Raw genomic sequence first — 25209 nt, 5'->3', positions numbered from 1 at the left:
TAGGTGCCCGCCTTCATCCTGTGGAAATTATGCAAATCATGAAATCATGTAACTGTAGGAAAATCAGAAATCTGGCTTTGGCTTTTGAAATCTTTTAGTAAGGCTTTCCTTAGACCATCATTAAAAAATGAGAGAGAAGAGCTAGAAAATTTATTAGATTACTAAATTTCCTAATTAACCTCTGCAAAGGTAAAATCTACATAGAAAATGCAAATGAATTACAAAGAAAATGCAAAAATTTATACAAAATAATAGAGGCAATTGACCAGGATGGTTTTAAGGATGCTATATCTGGAAGAGGCTTTAGCCTGGAAAGCAGAGCAAGTGGGTCAGAGGAGCATAGGAATAGGGCTGGGCCGCTAGGCCCAGAGCTAATTTTCTTGTGGGCCCCTGCTTCCTAAATACCCCTCCAGAGATGACCAGTACAGTATCATGCCTCTTCCTAGCATCTTATGCCCCCTCCTCCAGCCGCCCCTCCCCCTCTAGGTGCACATGCACACTATGTTGAGAGGTGTTGCTTAGATACATTTACTCTGAGCTCAAAGATTCTAAACTGCTTACTTTGCCAGTTGGATGTTGAGATGAGACTGCAGTGGCTTATCTGCAGCACTGGTGTTTGGATCTGAGATGTGGCGAAAAGCTGAGGGGGGTGGTGAGGTGGGGTGAGGTCTGTCTGAAGCCTCTTTTCCTTAAAATGGAAAAGATTTTTGGCTTCCCAGGGAAGAAACACGTCTTGCCCTTGGGCTCCTCCACCAGCCCACGGAGTCAACTCCCAGGCCAGGTACCATATATATCCCAGACAAGGATCTCAAGAAGACCCACAAGGCAGCCAGCATAGGCAGTGTAACCAGAGTCCAGCAGATTCTGTTGCTCAAGAAAAATGACCTAAAACAACAGAGAGAAGAAAAACAGGTAACCAGGGTGGCGGGAGGATGAAAAATTTTAAATTGAAGTATTGGGGCATTACCACTGTGGCTCAATGGTAATGAACCCAACTAGCATCCATGAGGACACAGGTTTGATACCTGGCCTCACTCAGCTCACTCAGTGCCTTAACTATCCAGCAATGCCGTGAGCTGTAGTGAGGTTGTAGGTGTGTCTTAGATCCTGCCATTGCTGTGGCTGTGGCTTTGGCTGGCAGCTGCAGCTCCGATTCAACCCCTAGCCCGGGAATTCCATATGCCACATGTGACCCTAAAAAGCAATAAAAAGCAAAAAAATAAAATAAAATTGACATTAATTAAATACAGTTGAAGCTTTTCCTCCCTTCTTTCAAACAAAAGCTTTTCTGAAGGTAAGAAATTATGAAAGATAATCTCTACCTGCTCTTTTGAACACTTACAATAGTATTATATAGTAATATTGACCATTGGAAATGTCTGATTTCATAAATCTATAAATCTAAATGTTGAATAAAATGAGCCATCCCTATTCATTTGAATCCTGAATTTTCTTGAGCTTAAATTTCCCTGAAAATCAGAGTAAGAAGTTCTTTTTTTGGCTCAGTGAGTTAAAAACCCAAATAGTATCCAAGATGATGCATATTCAAACCCTGTCCTCTCTGTTTTTTAAGGGTCCAGTGTTTTCATGAGCTGTGGTGTAGATCACAGACAGAGCTTGGATCCTGCATTGCTATGGCTGTGGCCTAGGCTGACAGCTGCAGCTCTGACTTGTCACCTAGCCTGGGAACTTTCATATGCAGCCATGGGTGGCCCTAAAATTAAAAAAACAAAATGACTTTTAAAAAAATTCTTGTTTTATTTTGTTATTTTAGTTCTCTTTCCCCATAATGCTTTTTTTAATTATATTTTATAAAATTGAAGAATAGTTGATTTACAGTATTGCCCATAATGCTTTTAAGAACTAAAATTTGGAGTTCCCTTTGTGGTGCAGTGGAAACGAATCTGACTAGAAACCATGACTTTCAGGTTTGATCCCTGGCCTTGCTCAGTGGGTTAATAATCCTGCATTGCCATGAGCTCTGGTGTAGGTCACAGACGTGGCTCAGATCTGATGTGGCTGTGGCTGTGGCTGGCAGCTGAAGCTCCAATTGGACCCCTAGCCTGGGAACCTCCATATGCCACAGGCAGCCCTAAAAAAAAAAAAAAAAAAAAAAAAAAGAACTAAAATTTATTTCGATACCAAGCATATGACTAGAACTGCAGTAGACCTGTTGTATAGACCATTATTTCACTTAATCCATAAGGCACCATGGATTATATTATACCTGCCTATTTTATGTATCGATAAGAAATTTTAGGAGTTCTACTGTGGTGCAGTAGGTTAAGGATCTGGCATCATCTCTGCAGTGGCATGGGTCACTGCTGTGGTGCAGGTGTGATCCCTGGCCTGGGAACTTACACCTCCTGCAGGTGCAGCCAAAAAAAAAAAAGAAATAATATTTTAAAAATGCTGCCAACTCACAGATATGGAGAACAAACTAGAGGTTACCAGTTGGGAGAGGGAGGGGTAGCAGGCAGTATAGGGATTAAGAGGTATAAACTATTAGCTTTAAAATAACCTACAAGGACATGTTTTATAAGACAAGGAATAGAGCCAATATTTTATATAACTATAAATGGAAGATAACCTTTTTAAACTGTGAATCACTATATCTTATCATTATACACCTGTAACATTTGTAATATTATATATTGACTGTACTTCCATTAAAAAATAGAAACAGACAAAAGAGATTAGGATAATTAGTCCAACAGGAAAAAAGAGGAACTATAAAAAATAATGCTGCCAAATTATAGTTATAAGACATTGTGAATTATCAATTGCTTTCCAATGTCAGATGTTAAAATGTGAGAAAATGAGTATATTAGAATCATTGAGGTGTAGTGTTCTTTCTAATCCTTAAAACATATCTGCAAAGAAGGTATGATGTAATTTTATGTAATTGAAATATTATCTTTGCCAAATAATAGTAATAGTAATAATATTATTTCATAATTACTTAACCATTATTTGTGCAAGGACCTTCTCTAAACACTTTGCATAGCTTCTCATTTAAGCATCACTATGGCGTCCTGTGTGATAACTACTGCTTTATCCACATTTTGTTGATGAGGAAATGGAGGCACAGAAAGGTCAAGTGACACATAAGAAGTGATAGAGTTCCCATCATGGCTCAGTGGTTAACGAATTCAGCTAGGAAACATGAGGTTGAGGGTTCGATTCCTGGCCTTGCTCAGTGGGTCAAGGATCCGGCGTTGCCTTGAGCTGTGGCGTAGGTTGCAGACATGGCTTGGATCCTGCATTGCTGTGGCTCTGGCGTAGGCCGGCGGCTGCAGCTCCAATTGGACCCCTAGCCTGGGAACCTCCACATGCTGCGGGTGCGGCCCTAGAAAAGGCAAAAAGACAAAAAATAAATAAATACATACATACATACATACATACATACATACATACATACATACATAAAAAGAAGTGATAGAGTTTAAGTAGAATTCAAACCCAAGTTGAGCTGAATCTTAGGGTCATGTTCTTTCTCTTCAGAAGAGGTTGTTCTTTCTTTCATTAATATGCTGAGTAATATGAGCTAAAAAGTACTCTTCTTTCTCCAGAAGAAAATTAAGTATTTGTCTTCAAGGGATAGGAACAGCATGTTACTGAATGTTTACAGTTATGTTAAGTCGTATGTTTTGAAAGAGTACACTACAATTTCCTAAAAAATCCCTCTCACTTTTGTTTCATAGGACTGCTCTCCATTTGGCCTGTGCCAATGGCCACCCAGCAGTGGTAATTCTCCTTGTAGAGAGTAAATGCCAGCTTAGCTAACTCTGTGACAACAAGAACAGGACAGCACTGATAAGGGTATGTAGTAGGCAACCATGTCACAGGGAGATGGATTCAATTTCATGACTTAGAGTAAAAATGAATTTACCTCATTTAAATCTAAGGAATTGGTGAAACTTTTGGAGTGTTTCCCTTGAATTCTTCGAATTTGCCGTGTGTTTTTTGGCATAATACTGACAGGGCATCCAGTGCCAGGAAAAGGAACGTGCAAGTATTCTGCTGGAACATGGTGCCAATCCAAATCTTGTGGACGTCAATGACAACACTGCCCTCATTATGCTGCCCTTGGTCAAAATATATCCATCGCAGCAAAGCTGCTTTCACACAATGCCAATATTTAGGCATGAAACAAGGTATGGCTCAACTAACTTCATTTTGTTACATACATGTTGTTTTTTAGTTATGTGTTTTGTTTATGACAATATGTATACTGAATAATCCATCATGCCCTGTACCATGGAAACCATGTCAGGGTACCAGAGAAAGGTGGTGTCCTTGGAAAGGGCAAAGCCATGTCTCCAGCCACCCTTTACCCCGGAAGATAAAATTTCCCCTTAGGAGGGAAGGCTCAGCCTCTACACATTGGGTCAGCATTTAACATTTAGGAGATTTATGCAGAAATATGCATTTTGGGCTCCTCTTAGAGAATTGATCTCGACTCCCTTGAGCCCTCTGGTCCCCCTTGAGCCCTTAGGACTGTTGGTCTGCTATGCAGAGGCCACCACTTCCACATGGAGCTTGTGTTCCCAGTTTGCTGTTCTCACTTGAGTTCTTCACTTACTCGGGTTACCCACTTTGCCTCTTTTGTATTTGAGTATTCCTGATGTACAGTTGATTCTGATAAATATTTTAAGATTTTAAAGATTATCTGTATTAATTTATAGCCTAGTTCATATTTTACAGTAATCTCTCAAGAATGGGAAGTTAGAACTTAAAAAATTGCTTTATTTTTTTTGGGGGGGGGGCGGGCACACACATGGCATATGGAAGTTCCTGGGCCAGGGATCGAATTTGGGCTGCAGCTGCAACCTATGTCACAGCTGCAGCAATGCTGTATCCCTAACCCATTGCACTAGGCCAAGGGTCAAACTCTCAGACAACACCAGATCTTTAACCCACTGCTTCACAGCAGGAACTCCATAAATTAGTTTTTGAGGAATTCTTTTTCTTTACGTATACATGTAAATAATCATCTTCCCATTGGAATGTCTGTAAACCTTATGAGGTTAATCATGGCAATAGTTGAATAGATTATGCATATTGCAAACACTGTTACATCTTTCTCCTCAGCATTGTTCCTTAAAATGCAATTGATTTTAATAGCTAAGTTATTATTTTGGGGGTAGTGTTTAGAGTAGTAGCAGATCAATAAAATAACTACACTTATGGTCTACCTGATAAATACTATGAGAGAAGCAAAGATGCTCAGAACCAGTAAATGTTTTTTTCTTTGCAAGGTATTGATGTCTTTTCTCAAGATATCTCTGGATGGATTGCAGAAGAATGTGCTCATCTTAGTGGTCTTCGTACGTAAGTATTTACATTAAGATGCCAGTTACCACTAAACTGAGGTTTAAAATAATTTAACAGTTCTTTGTTACACGACAGGTGAGAGTTCATAGTTTGATGCAGGTGTTTTGGGAATGCCAGTGAGATATTCCACATCAACAGCTGGAAAGCAGACCAAAAGCCAGAGTAGTTCATTGTAGCCTGTGAATAGGATTCTTGATCCAGAAACTTTTAAGATCTTGATCCTTAGGAATCCTAAAATTGTCCATTTCATTCCAAGTGTAACCCCTATTCATGGAGCACAAACAGTGTCACATCTCTGATTTTTCTAACTAGTTATGTGTGTTCTAAATGTTTAGTTTGGCAGAAAATCCTGTTTTTCCCTCAGGGACTTCCTTCTATACTTTCTGTCTTGACTTTTCCAAGAACCTAATGGATTCTTTTAAGATCAAAGAAACAGCCCTCTTTCACAATCATTAGGAGGAGGAAAAAGGGGTGTTCTGATCATTGTATTGTTTCCATTGATTCTATTACATCAGTATTGATTCTATTACATCAGTATTGCTTCTAAAACTGGCCTTAACAAGGTCTCCTTGGCAGCTGGATGTCTGGAGTCTGGATGTTGCTCTGTACAGACCTTGAATATACTCATTTTAAAGGAAAAAATAAACCAGTCCTGCAGTCAGGTCATGATTGACCTTTGCTCCCAGGAGGTCCTTTCTGATCCAAATTCTTCCATCTTCATGGTGACCCACACTTAGACTGAAAAATGACACCTTTTTAAAAATTTCCTATGTGTGCTTATTGCTCAGCCACTGTTCCACAGCACCAGCACCCAGTCTGGCAGCTGGGCCTCCTATCTTTTGTCATACACACCCTGTCCCTTTCACCACAGGCCTTATGTGGTGCCTACATCCTAGCCCAGATCTTCCTGAGGAATTACTCTTTGAGACTTTTATTTATTTTTTCTCTAGCAGATGTTATTGGGGACCATTTTGGGATGTCAGAGAGGTTCCAATGATATTGCAAGGAGAGTTCAGACTTTTCTTTCTCTGTTGGTACCAGACTTAAACCTCAAGCCTGCCTTGTATCCTGTGGAGCACTTTTCTTAGATCATGTAAGGTCTCTTATCATCCTTCCCAGAGTGCTAACTGGCCCAAGAGTCCATAGTTAAGGTTGGCCCTTCAAGTAATTTGTCTGCACAATAATGAAAATCTTCCAAAGGATTTACATCTACCTCAATCTTCAAAATATTTTCAGATTCTACTTCATAAGGAAGCCATTCACCAGAAATCCCTGAATTTCAAGTAGGTTAGTTCGCATTGGCAGAGGTAAACCCTGTCCCCGAATCATCACTGTCCAGTATAAAAGTAGGATTATGTCTTCCATGTAAACCTGAGATGAACATGGAGATTAAGCGTCATTGTAATAAAGACCTGATGGTTCGGAGTTTGAATATGTAGAGAAGTTAACAGTAGTGGTCCAAGCTAGGTACTGATTTCTATTAATTTTCTGTTCTTGATGTGATTATCTAAAATAATGGGGGACCATGATGTTCTCTAATTTAATGAAGCCATGTATTGATAGAGAAATTTACTTACAAATTATAGAATAGCTGATATTTCCTAAAGTAAAAACCACGAAGAGAGAAGAGCTAATCACCATAATTAGTATTATTCTGAAAAGTACAATGTTGGGATGTTAAACCTATGAAAAAACACACATATAATTTTCTTTGGATTCCAAAATATCTCTAGCAATAAAGTTCAAGATCAAGTTATTCCATTCTTTTGATACTTCTCTGAGCATTTGGCAGGTATATTACTTTGATAAAATTCTACTAATACCCTTGTGAAATAAGGCAGTAAGACTCCACTGTTATAGAGGAAGACATTGAGTTGAAGAGAAGCAACTTTTCCAGAAACAAATAACTGTTGGTTTTAGAGCTAGGATTTCTGATTTTGAGAGCCTTTCCATATGTCAAGCTTGCCCTAGTTATCTTACTTAGCTTTACCACCCTCAATTCATGACTACTTCACCTACCTTTGTTTGAATCCTTTAATTATAGGCTAAATAATTTTTTGTAGAACTTGCAAATTTGAAGTATAGGGGACAGCTGAAGTTTTGACATTATCTCTGATATTGTCTGAAATAATCTAAGAATTTAATATATTTCATAATAGTTTTTCACATTAGAATGAAAATGGTAATATTATTCATTATATTTTTATACATAGCCATAGCCAACTGATTTCTGAATATAAAAAAACAGAGAGACCTAAAAGTCCTTCTCTAGATGGCAACCTAGGTAATATTTATGGTAGTTGAATTACTCTCAGTGATCCTACCATAGATAAAGAGTGAGGAAGTTTTGATAATGAAAAGAGCAATGAAAAACATATTGTATAAATTTCATATGTATTTTATTTTTAAAATTAATTTCTTAGTAGTCTAGCATTCAGAACTATTTAATCAATTGTAGGTAATTGAAATCAAAGATAGTATTGTCTAAAAAAAAAATCCATTCATTTAACCATGGCCCCTAAAATCCCATATTATATCTTTGCATAGATAAAAGTTGTTTTTTTCCTTTTTATGGCCACACCTGTGCCATAGGGAAATTCCTAGGCTAAGGACTGAATTGGAGCTGTAGCTCTGGCCTATGCCACAGCCATGGAATTACTGGATTCGAGCAGCAGATGCAATATAAACCACAGCTTACAGCAACACTGGATTGGTAGCCCTCTGAGCAAGGCCATGAATTGAGCCCACATCCTCACAGAGACAACACTGGGTCCTTAACCTGCTGAGACACAATATAAAGGAGGGGAAGTGGTTCTTCTGCATTAATTGCCTATCAGTAATATGATCAGTATTCAGTCCACTGTAGTCTCCATGTCCACAGTATAATTTTAAAGAATACATTGAAGTTATTCTAAACAAAGTACCAGTTTTATACTTCAAATATTCTGTAAATTTTTATGGTAATTTAAGGTGTATTTTACCTTTTTTTTTTGGATGAGAGTTCTGAAGAAGACTCTTTAAGCAGGTAGGATTTTATGGATTTTTAAAAAATCATAGGTTAACTAAGGGAACACAGAAAAAAGAAACTAACATCTGTGTGTGTTCTCCTCTGGGTTAAACACTGTATTGTGTGCTTAATATTTGTTACCTCATAGAGTCATCACATGGCTTTGCAAAATAGCTCTTCTATTATAGTCTATGTTTCATTAATTAGGTGACTGCCATTTAGGGAGTTTGATTAATTGACCCATGATTACATAGTTAGAAAGTAGCTGATCTGTGATTTGACCATTGGCCAGCCTGGCTCCCAGACCCACTTTCTCAACCCTCAGTAGAGATTGAGAAGTCCATGCAACACTAGGGTCAAGATATAGGCCTAAATTAGATCAACTCAACTCAGAAGGTCAAACCTAGTTATATGTGAACTCTGACTTCGAACTATACTAGGAAGCCTGGTTAGTCCAAACCTTTGTCCTGATGTATTTGACAGTTATAGTGGTAGCTAGTACCTTGTTTTTACCATTAAAATGTTAGGGAAGAACCCTTGTAGCTGTAGCCACAGAACCATAGTTTTACACAGACAAGACCTTATTAGGCAAGTCTTCTTAGATATAATGATATCAATTCTCCTTAAGATGAATTTTTTTTGTAGTAGAAGTGTGTCTATGTATAGAAATGTTGTATAATTAAATTCAACATCTATAGAGAGCATATTTCCAATTGATTTCTATACTTACTGACTTCCAAGTCTGATTTTCCCTTCAGACTAATACTCTTGTCTGGATCTCTGAAGTTTTCTCTTTTGTTCCTAGAGTCTCTTTTCTTTTTACATTATCAGTCACTGACCTTAGTTGGGTAGCTGGCACCATGCCTGTGTTGGGAGTGGATGACCAAGGATCTGGTTAGCCTGTTTTCCAGGTACAGGGAACTAGAGAGCTCCTCCTCATGGTCGTTTGAGCCCACCCTTTTTTCAGGAATCATTGCCTTCATAAGCTGAAACCTTAAAGGATTGAGCCCTGAAGAAGAGTGATCTGAGATAGGAGCCTCTAGGAAGGAAGAATTTTAGCAGTATGTAAAAAAATAGAGGAATAGCTACCAGGACTCTGTTTTTATAGCACTCTCACTCCTTAAGTATCTGCACATCTGGGAGGGTTTTTAAGAGCTAGCTAGTTTAAGACTGTACTCACTCAGGGAGTCAGAGGGAGTGGTATGGGACCAGCAGGTAGGCAAACTCACCCTCTTGGTGACTGCACCATCCAGGCCCATCCTGCCTGGCCACAGGTGCCCACAGGTGCATGAGGTTTGTGTTCATGCCCAAACCACTAAGGAGATGGGACTAAGATGGTGGAATAGAAGGACTGGAGCTCAACTTCTCTTATAAAAACAACAAAATTACAAACAAATGCTGAGCAACCTTCAACCAAATCAACTGGAAGCTTTAAAAAACATATGCTACTTCAGAAGAAAAAGAGGAAACCACATCAAGAGGTAGGAGGGGTGATTATGTGATTTAAGTAACCCTATAACTCCCAGGTGGGAAGCCCCACAGACTGGAAAGTAACTCTATCACAGAGACTCAACTACAAGAGTGAGAATTCTGAGCCTCACATCAAATTCCCATGCCTGGGGATCTGGCACTGGGAGAAAGCCCCTGGAGCATCTGGCATTGAAGGACAGTGGGGCTTGTGTTCAGGAGCTCCACAGGACTTGGGGAAATGAAGACACCATTCTTGAAAGGTGCACACAGACACATGCACCGGATCACAGGGCAAAGCAAAGGCTCCATAGGAATCTGGGTTGAACCTGATTACACTTCTTGGAGGATATCCTGGGAAAAGAGGGGGTGACTGTGGCTCATTGTGGGAGACGGCATTGGAGGCAGAGCTCTTGGTGTAATATTCATCAGTGTGCATTTCTCTGGAGGTGGTCATTTGGGGAAAACTTGGCCCCACCCATCAGTGCTGAGAAACCCCAGGCCAAACAACAATCCAAGTGAGATTACATCCCCACCCATCAGTAAACAGGCTGCCTAATGACACCCTAGGCTCACAGCCACATCTAATCTCACCCAGAGACAAAGTCTCATCCACCAAAGGGATAGGAATCACCCCACCTACAAGTGGGCAGGCACCAGTCCCTCCCATCAGGAAGCCCACAGCAAGCCCCCAAACCAACTTTAGCCACAAGGGGGGGCAGTCACCAGAAGCTAGAAGCCACAACTCTATTGTCTGAAAAAAGGTTGCCACACCAAAAACCTATAAAAATGAAAAGACAGAGAAGTATAACTCAGATAAGTGAGAAACTCCACAAAAACAGCTAAGTGATCAGGAGATTCTCAGCCTCCAGGAAAAAGACTTTAGACTGTTGATGCTGAAGATGATGCAAAACATTGGAAATAAACTGTAGGCAAAGATGGATAATTTACAGGAAACACTGAGCAAAGACATACAAGATATAAAACTTAAACAAGAGATGCAAAATACAATAACCGAAATAAAAAATTCACTAGAAACAGCCAACAGCAGAATACAGGAGGCAGAAGAACAAATAAGTGAGGTGGAGTACAGATTAGTGGAAATTATGGATGCAGAACAGAAAAGAGAAAAAAGATTGAAAAGAAATGAAGAGAGTCTCAGAACTCTAGGACAATGTTAAATGCACCAACATCTGTATTATAGGAGTGCCAGAAGGAAAAGAAAGGGACAGAAAAAAATATTCAAAGAGATAAGAGCTGAAAACTCCCCTAACATGGGAAAGGAACCACTCACTCAAATCTAGAGAACACAACATTTACCATATAAAATAAACCCAAGGAAGAACACCCCAAGACACATATTAATCACACTGACCAAAATTAAAGACAAAGGGAAAATATTGAAAGCAGCTAGGGAAAAGAAACAAATAACATACAAGGGAACCCCAATAAGGTTATTGGCAGGTTTTTCAGCAGAAACTCTGCAGGCCGGAAGGGAGTGGCATGATATACTTCAGGTGATGAAAGGAAAAAACCTGCAACCAAGATTATTTTACCAGCAAGGTGATCATTCAGATTTGAAGGAGAAAGCAAAAGCTTTAGAGATAAGCAAAAGCTGAGAGAATTCAGCACCACTAAACCAGCTTTACAACAAATACTAAAGGAACTTCTCTAGGCAGAAAAGAAAAGGCCACAACCAGAAACAAAAATATGACAAAATGACAAAGCTCATCAGTAAAGGCATAAATACAGTAAAGATAGAAAATAACCCATACACAAATATTCTACCAAAATCAGAAATCATGAGGAGGGTGCAAATGCAGGATACTGGAGATGCACTTACAATAAAGAGACCAACAATTTAAAACAATCTTGTACATATATAGATGCCTATATCAAAACTTCAGAGCAACTGCAAACCAAAAATCTACAATTGATAAACAAGAAAAATCCACTCAAACACAACACTAAAGATAGTCATCAAACCACAAGAGGAAAAAACAGAAGATGGAAAGAAAAAAGAGCAACAAAACTCAATCCAAAACGGTTAATAAAATGTCAGTAAGAACATATATATCAATAATTACCTAAAAGGTTAATGGACTAAACACCCCAACCAAAAGACATAGACTGGCTGAATGGATACAGAAATAAGACCCATATATATGCTGTCTTCAAGAGACCCACTTCAGTTCCAGGGACACATACAAATTGAAAGTGAGAGGATGGAAGAAAATATTCCATGCAAAGAGAATCAAAAGATAGCAGGAGTAGCAATACTCATATCAGAAAAAAATACCATAAAATGAAGAATATTTTAAGAGACAAGGAAGGACATTACATAGTGATCATAGGATAAATCCAAGAAGAAGAAGTAACAATTGTAAATATCTATGCACCCAACATAGGATCACCACAATATGTAAGGCAAATGCTAACGACCTTAAAAGGAGAAATCAACAATAGCACAATAATACTGGGGGGACTTTAACCTCCACTTACAGCAATGGAGAGATCATCCACACAGAAAATCAATAAAGAAACACAGGCCTTGAATGAGGCATTAGATCAGATGGACTTAATAGATATTTATAGGATGTTCCATCCAAAAGCAGCAGAATACACATTCTTCTCAAGTACACATATAACATTCTCTAATATTGGTTACATCCTGGGCTATAAATCAAGCCTTGGTAACTGTAAGAAAATTGAAATCATATCAAGCATCTTTTCCGACCACAACGCTATATGACTGGAAATCAACAACAAGAAAAAAAAACTGCCAAAAAAAATGAGACTCAACAACATGCTGCTGAACAACCAATGGATCACTGAAGAAAACAAACAGGAAATTTAAAAATATCTAGAAGCAAATGACAACAAAGATACAACACTCCAAAACCCATGGGATGCAAGAAAAGCAGTTATAAAAGGAAAGTTTATACCAATACAAGCCCATCTCAGGAAACAACAAAAAGCTCAAATAAACAACCTAAATTTACATCTAAAGCAGATAGAAAGAGAACAGACAAGACCTAAACAAGTATAAGGAAAGAAACCATAAATGTCAGAGCAGAAATAAATGAAATGCTCGCAGAAAAGACAGACATAGAGACCAACAGAACAGAACAGAGAACCCAGAAATAAACCCTGACACCTATGGTCAATTAATCTTTGACAAAGGAGGCAAGAACATAAAATGGGGAAAAGACAGTATTTCTGGGAAACCAGGATAGCTACATACAAATCAATGAAACTAAAACACACCCTCACACCATGCACAAAAATAAACTCAAAATGGCTCAAGGATTTAAATATAAGACAAGACATCTGGAAGAGAACATAGGCAAAACCTTCTCTGACATCAACCTTACAAATATTTTCTCAGGTCAGTCTCCCAAAGAAACAGAAATCAAAGCAAAAATAAACCAATGGGACCTAATCAAACTGACAAGCTTTTGCACAGCAAAGGAAACCAAAAAGAAAACAAAAAGACAATTTACAGAATGGGAGAAAATACTGTCAAATGATGCAACTGACAAGGGCCTAATCTATAAAATATACAAACAACTTATACAACTCGACAGCAAAAAAGCCAACAAACCAATGGAAAAATGGGCAAAGGACCTGAACAGATATCTCTCCAAGGAATGGCCATCATTAATAAGTCCGCAAATAACAAGTGCTAGAGGGGGTTTGGGGAAAAGGGAACCTTCCTGCACTGTTGATGGGAATGGAAGCTGGTACAACCACTATGGAGAATAGTAGGGAGGCACCTTAGAAAACTATACATAGAACTACCATATGACCCAGCAATCCCACTCTTAGGCATATATCCAGACAAAACTCCCCTAAAAAAGCCACATGCTCCCACATGTTCATTGAATCACTATTCACAATATCCAAGACATGGAAACAACCCAAATGTCCACTGACAGATGATTGGATTAGGAAGATATGGTATATATACACAGTGGAATTCTACTCATCCATAAAAAAGAATGAAATAATGCCATTTGTGGCAACATGGATGGAATCAGAGACGCTCATATCGTAAGAAGTAAGCCAGAATGAGAAAGACAAATACCATATGATATCACTTATATCTGAAATCTAATATATATCACAAATGAAACTTTCCACAGAAAAGAAAATCATGGACATGGAGAATAGACTTTTGGTTGCCAAGAGAGAAGGGGAGGGAGTGGGACAGACTGAGAGCTTGGGGTAAATAGATACAGAATGTTTCCTTCAGGATGGATTAGCAATGGAATACTGCTGTGTAGCACTGGGATCTCTGTCTAGTCACTTATGATGGAACATGTAATATGAGAAAAAAGAATGTATATGTGTAAATGTAACTGAGTCACCATGCTTTACAGTAGAAAAAAATATATACACATAAATAAAAGATTTTAAAAAATGAAATATAAATGAAGAAAACCATAGAAAAATCAGTGAAACAAGGCTGGTTCTTTGAAAAGATCAACAAAATTGATAAACCCTTAGCCAGACTCATCAAGAAAGAGAGAGGAGAGACTCAAATCAATAAAATTACAAATGAAAAAGGAGAAGTTACAATGGATATCACAGAAATAAAAAGTATCATAAGAGACTACTAAAAGCAACTATATGCCAATAAAATGGAAACCTAGAAGAAATGGACAAATTCTTAGAAAAGTACAATCTTCCAAGACTAAACCAAGAAAGAATACAAAAGATGAATTGAACAATTACAAATACTGAAATTGAAAGTGTGAATAAAAAACTTCCAAAAAACAAAATTCCAGGACCAGATGGCTTCACAGGCGAATTCTATCAAACATTCATAGAAGAGCTAACACCTATCCTTCTGAAAATATTTGAAAAAAATTGCACAGGAAGGGACACTTCCAAACTCATTCTATGAGGCCACCATCACCCTGAAACAAAAACCAGACACCACAATAAAAGAAAATTACAGGTGAAAATCACTGATGAACATAGATGCAAATATCCTTACAAAATACTAGCAAATTGAATCCAACATTACATTAAAAGGATTGTACATCATGATCAAGTGGGATTTATCCCAGGGATGCAAAGATTCTTCAATATCCACAAATCAATCAGTGTGATATACATTAACAAACTGAAGAGTAAAAACCATATGATCCTCTCAATAGATGCAGAAAAACCTTTGACAAAATCCAACACCCATATCTGATTAAAAAAAAAACTCTCCATAAAATTGGCATAAGAGGGAACCTACCTCAACATAATAAAGACCATGTATGACGAACCCACAGTGAACATCATTCTCAATGGTGAAAAGCTGAAAGAATTCCCTCTGAGAACAGGAACAAGACAAGGATGTCCACTCTTGACACTACTATTCAACAGTGTTTTGGAAGTCCTAGCCACAGCAATCAGAGAAGTAAAAGAAATAAAAGGAATCCAAATTGGAAAGGAAGAAGTAAAACCATCACTCTTTGGGGATGATGATACTATACCTAGAGAATCCTAAAGACTCTACCAGAAAAGTGTTAGAGTTCATCCATGAATTTGGCAAAGTTGCAGGATACAAAATTAACATACAGAAATCGACTGCATTTCTATATATTAACAATGGAAGACCAGAAAGAGAAATTAGGGAAGCAATTCCATTTACCATTGCATCAAAAAGAATAAAATACTTAGGAATAAACCTACTGAAAGAGACAAAATACCTGTGCTCTGAAAACTATAAGACACTGATGAAAGAAATCAAAGATGACACAAATAAATGGAAAGAGGAACCATGCTCTTTAATTGGAAGAATCAATATTATCAAAATGACTATACTACCTAAGGCGATCTACAGATTTGATGCAATCCCTACCAAATAACCAAGGACATTTTTCACAGAACTCAAAAAAATAGTTTAAAGTTTGTTTGGAAGCATAAAACACCCAATATAACCAAAGCCATCCTGAGAAAGACAAATGGAGCTGGAGGAATCAAGCTCCCTGACTTCAGACTATACTACAAAGCTGCAGTCATGAAAACTGTGTGGTACCAGCACAAAGACAGAAATATAGATCAGTGGAACAAGATAGACAGCCCAGAATTAAACCCATGCACCTACAGTCAGCCAATCTGTGACAAAGTAGGCAAGAATATGCAATGAAGAAAAGACAGCCTGTTCAATAAGTGGTGCTGGGAAAATTGATTACTAGGCTGGTTCCTTAACCCCTCAGCCACAATGGGAACTCAAATATCCATTTTTTAAAGTATTTTTCTTTTGTTCTCTTTCTTCATACGTTTCCCAACTACTACCAACTTTCTTTTCCTGAGACTCTTCCACCTTCTGAATTTGTTTCATGCTTCATGAAATACTCATGAATGGAGACAGACTTTTATGTGTATTTAAAATTCATAGTGGAGCTCCCATTATGGCGCAATAGAAATGAATCTGACTAGGAACCATGTGGTTGTGGGTTCGATCCCTGGCCTCATTCAGTGGGTTAAGGATCCGGCATTGCTGGGAGCTGTGGTGTAAGTCACAGACACAGCTTGGATCTGATGTTGCTGTAGCTGTGATGTAGGCTGGTAGCTACAGCTCCATTGGACCCCTAGCCTGGGAAGCTCCATATGCCACAGGTTCTGACCTAAAAAGACAAAAAACAAAAAATAAAATAAAATTCATAGTAGTCAATGTTCTCACTAATGTATCTGTGACTACATTTTATAGATGTGTTGTCAGCATTAGGAGTAGGAGGAGTTCCCATCATGGCTCAGTGGAAATGAATCTGACTAGCATCCATGAAGATGCAGGTTCAATCTCTGGCCTCGCCCAGTGGGTTAAGAATCCAGCATTGCCATGAGCCATAGTGTAGGTCACAGACGCGGCTCAGATTTGGCATTGCTGTGGCTGTGGTGTAGGCTGGCAGCTACAGCTCGTATTTGACCCCTAGCCTGGGAACGTCCATATGCTGCAGGTGTGGCCCTAAAAGGCCAAAAAAAAAAAATTAAAGGAGTAGTAGAAGAGTAAGATTTATAATCACCTTGGGATTCTGAGGTGCTTTATTATTACTGGTATTATTATTTTAAAATATAAGCACTGAGTGATGTTAAAACATAAGAGAGAGAGTGTTTTGCCTTTACTTTCTTACCTTTCATTTACCCTTCAGATTTCTTTCATTAGCTATTTTAGTCAGTAATTAATAATTATGTGTGAAATATAATACTATGGCATAGGGCACATCTGTTAATTTGCAAGATTCACCTAATGAACCCCCAGTGTAGTATAGTGCAAAAGCAAGACTAAGAAGTTATAATGTCTAGGCTTGAATTTTGAATTTAAGTTTATCTAAAAATGAAAGCATTATTCCAGGTCAGTCTATGGCCAAATCTATGTTTCTTTGATGTACATGGATGTGTAAAATTCCTAGTGCAATTCAGAGATAAATAGGTTGAATTGTAGTTTTTTACAACTTCCACCTTGAAAAGATAGTGCCTGAGACTTAAAATCTTTTACTACATTTGGATTATCAGTTAGATCTAGATCTGTAAAGAATCTATCAAGAGAAATCATGGGGATAGTAATGAATATGTAGGGTTGTGAAACAAGAGTTTGGTGTAGAGATGTTTTAATGAGTACAAACCATTTTGGATAGTTAAAGTAGCATGCACTGAGTCCTTTTATGGCAGCTGTACCTTCAGTAATGCAAGGATAAAGTAATGATTACTGTTCTCTGGTGACAGCTATTGAAAGAGATAAGAAGGGCCTGATCTCTTAGATACAGGTAGCTGCTGCAGAATGGTATAGTGCTGTGCTTGAAGTCCAAAGACACAGTAACATCCTGGTTCTATCACTTACTAGGTTTGGTATCTTGGAAAAATTTGTCTAACCTGTTTGAGTATTGGTGACCTTGTTCATAAAAATGGTACTGCTTTGTACTTTTCAGGTAAGTATAGTGAACAGTTGTGGTAAAAAATGGGAAAACAAATTGTAAACTGTAAAAGATGCAGTTTATAAATGTAAGAAAAAATGATCAGAGTGGCAGAGTTCCTGCTATGGCTCAGTGGCTTAAAGATCTGGCATTGTCCCTGTGGTGGCACAGATTTTGAAGCCTGGACCAGGAACCTCCATTATGCCTTGGGTGCTGCTGAAAAAGAAAAGAAAAATGATCCCAGAGGCAAATAGTGGCTTACTGAATGTTGAGGGTATTTTTGTCTCTTTGGTTTTTTTTTCCCTTTTGGCCACACTTGTGGCATGTGGAAGACCAGGGCTATTGATCAAACTGCAGCACAGAAGCAACCCAAGCTGCCAAATTAACAATTCCAATCCTTATACCACTGCGCCACATGGGAACTCCAAGGATACTTTTTAAAACCTGAAGGACAATAAAACGATAGTGGTGTTAAGAATGGGAAAGTTAGAATAGGAGTGTGGATTTCTAACTTGTGGTATGTGAAGTTTCAGTAGACTATTGTCAGAGATCTGCTATAGGTATATAGTGCTCTCAAGATTTTAAATGTTTTGACCTTAAATAAATTCCTTTTATTGAATACCAACTATGTGCCTGGTACACACTGAGTATACCAGGTGAGGAGTTAGGCTGTAGTGGTAGGAGTAGAAAAACAAGTACAAAGAAAATTCTTTATAAGTCACTGTAAGTTCTTCATATAAAGAAAATGAAGAACATTAGGTTAGACAACATTGAAGGGATTTGGAAGATGATGGAAGTGAGGGTGGAAATGAGGTCATTAGAAAAGATCTGAGTATGACAAGAGCTGCCAAGGGAAGGTTGGGAAGGAGCCAGTCATGTGAAGTTTTAGGGAAGGGACCTTCTGGACAGAGAAGAGTGGGTTCCCACATCTTAGAATGACCAGGAATCAGGAAGTGGTGTAAATGTCCTTGTGATTGATCATTTTTTTTCCAGCCCCACCTGGGGACCCCTGCCAGTGCCCCAAGCCCGATGCCAAGGGTGAGCACCAGGGACCCCAGCCTGGTCCCCTCCTTATGATCATTTTTATTATTGTTGCATGTAGAAAAGAAACTATGCATAATAGGGCCTGTAACATTTAGAACATTAACAAATTAATGTTCTTATTCCTCCTTCATTAATCTTACTATACTTTTTTGAAGAATTATATAGCTATATTTAAATTTTCTTGCTATTATTTAAACATAAAAGTTTTTTTATACCTTGCTGTTACTTTTGCTATTCAACTATTTTTCCCATCAATAAAATTGTATCAAACAATAGGTCTTTCTAAGCTCTTGTTTACCTAAATGAAGCAGCTTCTACAATGTTCTGTTTATACTCAACAGTGTTAATACTCCAAGATTTCTTTTTCATGCCAAGAATGTTATTTCAGTACTAAAAGTTTTTCTTTCTTTTGAAATATTTTAAATTTATATCAGGTATACATCTTAAAGAAATATATATAAATAAATATGCTTATATGTTTATATGTATTTTATATTTATATATATTAAAAATATACTTTTTTCTTTTGAGACTATAGAGTTACGTGTTTTGAAGTTTATCCTTCATTGAAATGTGCATTAAGTCAGAGTTTTGTTAGTGAAAATATTTACTGTCTTTTCATGCTCTGTTTAGAGAGTCATTAGCCAAATGAAGATATAAGGTAGACTTGATCTGGAGAGTATATATGAGGTCTTCTATTTAAATATTTTTATTTTCAATCTATGCTTGTGTTATTTTTAAGTCTAATTGTTTCTAAAGTAATAGAAAAATTAAATAGGAAATCCAGGTATTTTCTAAACGATTAGGAAATCTTTATGCAACTCATTCTTAATGTTAATTTTAACAGAGTATCTGTCAGAGTCTTCCACAGAAGTATATCGATCATTTATCTGGAGCTGCAGGTCAAAGAGGTAAAAATAGGGTAAATGAAGAAGTAGAAGGTAAGCACTGTATTTTATAAAAAAGACATTTGACAGAATTTTGATTTAAAACAGGAGTTCTGCAGATGCTGCTGCAGGAGTTTTACAAACATTGAAAAACTTATGGTCTCAGGAGGAGACAGTTTTGGGTGTGGGGGATGTGCTTGGGTTGTGGGATGGAAATCCTGTGAAACTGGATTGTTATGATCATTATACAACTACAGATGTGATAAATTCATTTGAGTAATAAAAAAATAATAATAAAGGAAAAAAATAAAACAGGATTTCTGATATAGTCTCTTTTTTCAAACATTATTCTGTGTTGGTGTTTTATGACTTCCTTGCTTTACTTACTCGCTTACTTACTTTTATTTATTTATTGGCTGCACCTGCAAAAGGAGGAAGTTCCCAGGCCAGGGATTGAACCTGAGCCACAGAAGTGACAAAACTGAATCTTCAACTGCAGGGCCACCAGGGAACTCCCTGATAGGTTCTAATAGCCAAAGAAAAGCACTTGTTGAATGCATAGCAAGGGAAAAGGCAAGAAATGAAATGAAGTTGCTTGGCTTATCAGGTGTCAGCAAGAGTTTAAATTCAGAGTCCTGTTTAAGTAGCTAAATGATTAGCTCCATTTTAGGATCCTCTACAAGCTAAGTAAAGAGGAAAGAGGAAAAGAGGAATGAAGAACGAGAGAGACAGAGACTGCAGGGAGTAAATAAAGGAAAAGGAAGCTGGGGGCTGTGGTGGAAGATGGTAAATTAAAATAGTTCTTCAGAAAAAGGAAGGGGGGGTATTTGAAACGTGACATGAATACCCAACATGAGAACTTGTCAGAGAGGAACAGCAAAATATCCTCACTCTTACAGTTCTCATTGTTAGGAAACCATTCAGGATGGCGGTCCCTGGTCAAGCAGTGCAGTGTTACCCTCCATGGCTGGACATGGACATATGTGCTCAACTGTAAACGTATATACATTAATGTCATAGGAAATGTTGCTGCTTTATAGAATGATGTCAAATGGACCAAAAGGAGATAATTGGAAAGAAGAGAGCAGGGTGCATTATTCCTATGAAGGAAGCTGTATCCTGAAAAAGAGGCCATTAGAAATGTATAACTTTTAATGTAGATTGAGGTTTGGGGAAGTGTTGCAGTGAGAACCTTGAGACTAGATTTCAGAAGGATAAATCAAGTTGAAGTAATGCAGAAGCAGACTCCGTATGGACAAGATATCCTCAAATTTTAATGAGTGACCTGGAGACCTTGTAAAAATGCATCTTCTGAGAAGCAGGTGTGGGATTCTGCATTTTTCACAAGCTCTCAAGGGACACCCAGGTCACTGGTCTTCAGGCCACATTTGCAGTAGTCAGGTTGTAGACTTGGGTGAGAGAAATCTGGGAGACAAGCCATTGATTGGATAGTTCAAGCCATAACATGGTCAAGAAAAAGCATTATTTTGTTTTTCTTTCTTTCCTTTCTTTTTTTGGCCATGCCCAAGGCACAGGGAAGTTCCCAGGCCAGGGATGGAACCTGCACCACAACAGCAGTCTGAGCCACTGTAGTAACAACACTGCTCCTTAACCTGCTGGGCCACAAAGAACTCCTGTTTTTCTTTCTTTCCATGTTTCTAGCCAGAGGGAAGTGAAGAATTGAAGTAGGAATTATCCATGTAAGATACTACTGACAAGCAAAGAGGAAAAGGGAAGTGGTGGGGATGATCCATAAAAAGAATGTAGAAGGGGAAGAATTCAGACCACAGATCTAGAGACTGCCTTTGAAGAGGAAAGGACATAGTAAAAGGAAGGAGAGAGGAAAGAAAAGCATTAAGTAGATGATTTTGGAGTTAACGAATAAATTTGAGAGACGGCCTTATAAATTCTTTGGTGTATTTGCACTGAAACAAAATCAGATCATTGCTGCTCCAGACAATGGAGCAGGAGGATGTGCTAGAATTGGGGCAAATCACAGCCACTCTTCATAACTATCAGGCATCAAAGATGTATGTTGTATTGGTATTTGTTATGCACATAAGATTAATTTGAATATGGAAGCATTAGCTTTTTTTAAGATAGCTATTTTTTTTTCAACACCAGAGGTCATGATTTAATTAATCTGGGGTATACTCCTGACCTATGTGATTTTTTATAGGTCATTTGATCCCCTGACTCCCACTACCGACTTTAATAATCACATCCTGCAGGATCTGATGCTATAATTATCAGCAAAGTTATGTGCATCTTTTTTTTAAATAATGATTTTTATTTTTTCCATTATAGCTGGTTTACAGTGTTCTGTCAATTTAGGGAGGAGATGGACTGGGAATTTGAGCTTAACAGATGCAAACTATTGCCTTTGGAATGGATGAGCAGTGAGATCCTGCTGTATAGCACTGGGAACTATATCTAGTCACTTATGATGGAGCATGAGAATGTGAGAAAAAAGAATGTATACATGTATGTGTGACTGGGTTACCTTCCTGTACAGTAGAAAATTGACAGAATGGTAATTTTTTAAAGACAGTTCTCACAAAAATCTTTTTCACAGTTAGCATGATATACCAAACCAAATTGATTTTGGAAACAAAGGAAGTTAATAGGGTTTGTTCCATAAATGCTAGACTGATTTTGAAATATAAAAGAACTTTAACATCTGATAATGCTGTTACAATTGAAATTATTTTATCCTTTTTGATAATTGTATTTCGATATTGAAAACTTACTATACATTATTTCATAGATTTGTTTTATATAACTTCTTGAATGAATGGATTGAGAAATTTTAAGTGCCTAAACCAGAGGATCCACGAAATAGAGGCATACCAGAAGCCAACATGGGTATGGAGAAAAAGGAATATTTTTATGAACCTATTATTCTACAAGTGTGTATCTAAGCTAATCAATTCATAATACCTTTTCTGATGAGAAATGAATTATATGTTCAACTGAACTGTCATCACAACTGTGTATTTCCTAAATTACAGGATAAATTGAAAAATATGATAAACACTGGGGGTATGATGGTATCAGTGATGCTGCCATATTGTATTAAATTTAGCCTGTTGCCTTTTACCATCAGCTTTCACTTTATCTTCTTGAGTAATGATTTGTTCCTCTGATTAGAGATTACTTTTCTCCTCATCAATTACCATGTTCACATTGATAAATGTATACTTTTCTATTATAAAATAATTTGAAACGCAATCTTCCTTTTGGAATCTTAACTGCATGTTTTGTTAAACCTATATTCCCCTTTTTTCTTTGGGGTCTATAATGGATTCATGTTTCTGTCTTGTTTCAGTCCTAACTTACCCCCAAAATGAACACCAAAACCTAACATATTATTGCCAAAGCCAAGCATGAGGATTCCACATGGTACTAATTCTGCATAAATGTATACCTGGCTTTCTTATTTATAGATAATTGATTATATGTCCCTTTTTCCTTTTAGATTCTCCTGAAAAAATATCCCCACTTGTAAGTAAAAACTCTTATATTTTTATCTTGAGTATTGATAACTAGCAGTATACTAGTAGTATATTGATAATCTGTAGTATACAACTACAGATTGTATCATGTGTATGTCATTTATTAATCAACTCTTTTCCAAACCCATTCCCCCTACAGTTGGGGTGAAAAATTCTGTTGCTAATGAGACAGTAGGAATAAAGGGTTTAAAAACATCCAGATTAGGTAAATTTTGCAATACAAATTTAACTCTGGAAAGGAAACTAAAATATTTGAAATTCTCACAGTCTTCCTTACTCCTAATTCTTTTTTTGGAAAATTTAGTTGAAAGATTTGACATAAATAAGTTAGATATTATTGTTGGTATCTGTGTTTTCAAAGGTATTTACAAGCATAAGCAAAAGAGAGTTTACTATTTGTTTAGTTTTTGATTGGTGTTATTGAATGGAGAAAAACAGCAGCATGCCATTTTGTAGACTGTTGGTTGAGGTGGATGCTCTTTTTTATATTATTTTTATTGTAGTTGATTAACCATGTTCTTTCAAATTATGCTGTACAGGAAATTGACCCAGCCATACGCACATATACATTCTTCTCAAATTATCTTCTATCATGTTCTACCACAAGTGATTGGAGATAGTTCCCTGTGCCATATAGTAGGACCCTATTGCTTATCCATTCTAAATGTAATAGTTTGCATCTACTAACACCAAACTCCCAATGCATCCCATTCTCTCTCCCTCCCTCTTGGAAATCACAAGTCTGCCCTCCATGCCTGTGAGTCTGTAGATAGGTTCATCTGTGCCATATTTTATATTCCACATATAGGTGATATCATATGGTGTTTGTCTTTCTCTTTCTGACTGACTTCACTTAATGTGAGAATCTCTAGTTGCATCCATGTTGCTGCAAATGGCATTGTCTTTGACTGAGTAGTATTCCACTGTGTATACGTAACACATCTTCTAATCCATTCATCTCTCAATGGACATTTAGGTTGTTTCCCTGTCTTGATGATTGTGAATAGTGCTACAATGAACATAGGGGTACATGTATCTATTGAGTGAACATTTTGTCTGGATATATGCCCAGGAATGGGGTTGATGGATCATATGATAGTTACATTTTTATTTTTCTGAGGAACCTCCACACTGTTTTTCAGAGTGGTTTTACCAATTTGCATTCCCAACAATAGTGTTGGAAGTTACCCTTTTCTCCACACCATTTCCAGCATTTGTTAGTTGTGGACTTATTAGTGATAGCTGTTCTGATTGGAGTGAGGTGGTACCTCAGTGTAGTTTTGATTTGAATTTCTCTAATAGTGAAGTTGAGCATTTCTTCATGTGCCTATTTGCCATCCATGTGTCTTCTTTACAGAAATGTCTGTTTATGCCTTCTGCCCATTTTTCAATTGTATTGTTTCCTTCTTGGCTGTTGAATTGTACAAGTTGTGTGAATATTTTAGAGAATAACCAATTGTCATTTGCATCATCTGCAACTATTTTCTCCCATTCCATAGGTTGTCTTTTCATTTTTTTATGGTTTCCTTTCCTGTGCAAAAGCTTGTCAGTTCATTTAGGTCCCAGTGGTTTATTTTTGTTTTTAGTTCTAGTGAGTTGCAAGAAACCATTTGTATATCAGAGAAGTTTTTGCCTATATTCTCTTCTAGGAATTTCATGGTGTCTTGTCTTATGTTTAAGTCTCTAAGCCATTTGAGTTTGTTTGTTTTTTGTTGTTTTTTTTTTTTTTGCGTGGTGTGCAGGTACTTTCTAGTTTCATTGACTTATGTGCAGCTGTCCAGTTTTGCCAGCACAACTTGGTGAAGAGACTCTCTTTTTCCCACTTTATATTCTTGCCCACTTTGTTGAAAATTAATTGACCATATGTGCCTGTGTTTATCTCTAGGCTCTCTATTCCATTCTGTCTGTCCATATGTCTTTTTTTGTACCACTATCACACTGTCTTGATTACTATAGCTTTGTAATATTGTTTGAAGGTTTGGAGAGTTATGCATCCTGCTTGTTTTTTGTCCCTCAGGATTGCTTTGGCCATCATAGGT

At 37.4% G+C, this 25209-nt stretch overlaps 1 pseudogene; it reads left to right on the top strand.

Moving 5' to 3' along the window:
- The first annotated feature begins 694 nt into the window (after positions 1-694).
- The window catches only part of LOC125133375 (ankyrin repeat domain-containing protein 26-like), a 69565-nt pseudogene continuing 45050 nt past the window's right edge, over positions 695-25209 (top strand).

The sequence above is a fragment of the Phacochoerus africanus genome, chromosome 8 (genome assembly GCF_016906955.1).
Source record: "Phacochoerus africanus isolate WHEZ1 chromosome 8, ROS_Pafr_v1, whole genome shotgun sequence".
Classification (NCBI taxonomy): Eukaryota; Metazoa; Chordata; class Mammalia; order Artiodactyla; family Suidae; genus Phacochoerus; species Phacochoerus africanus.
This window is presented reverse-complemented; position numbering and strand designations above follow the sequence as displayed.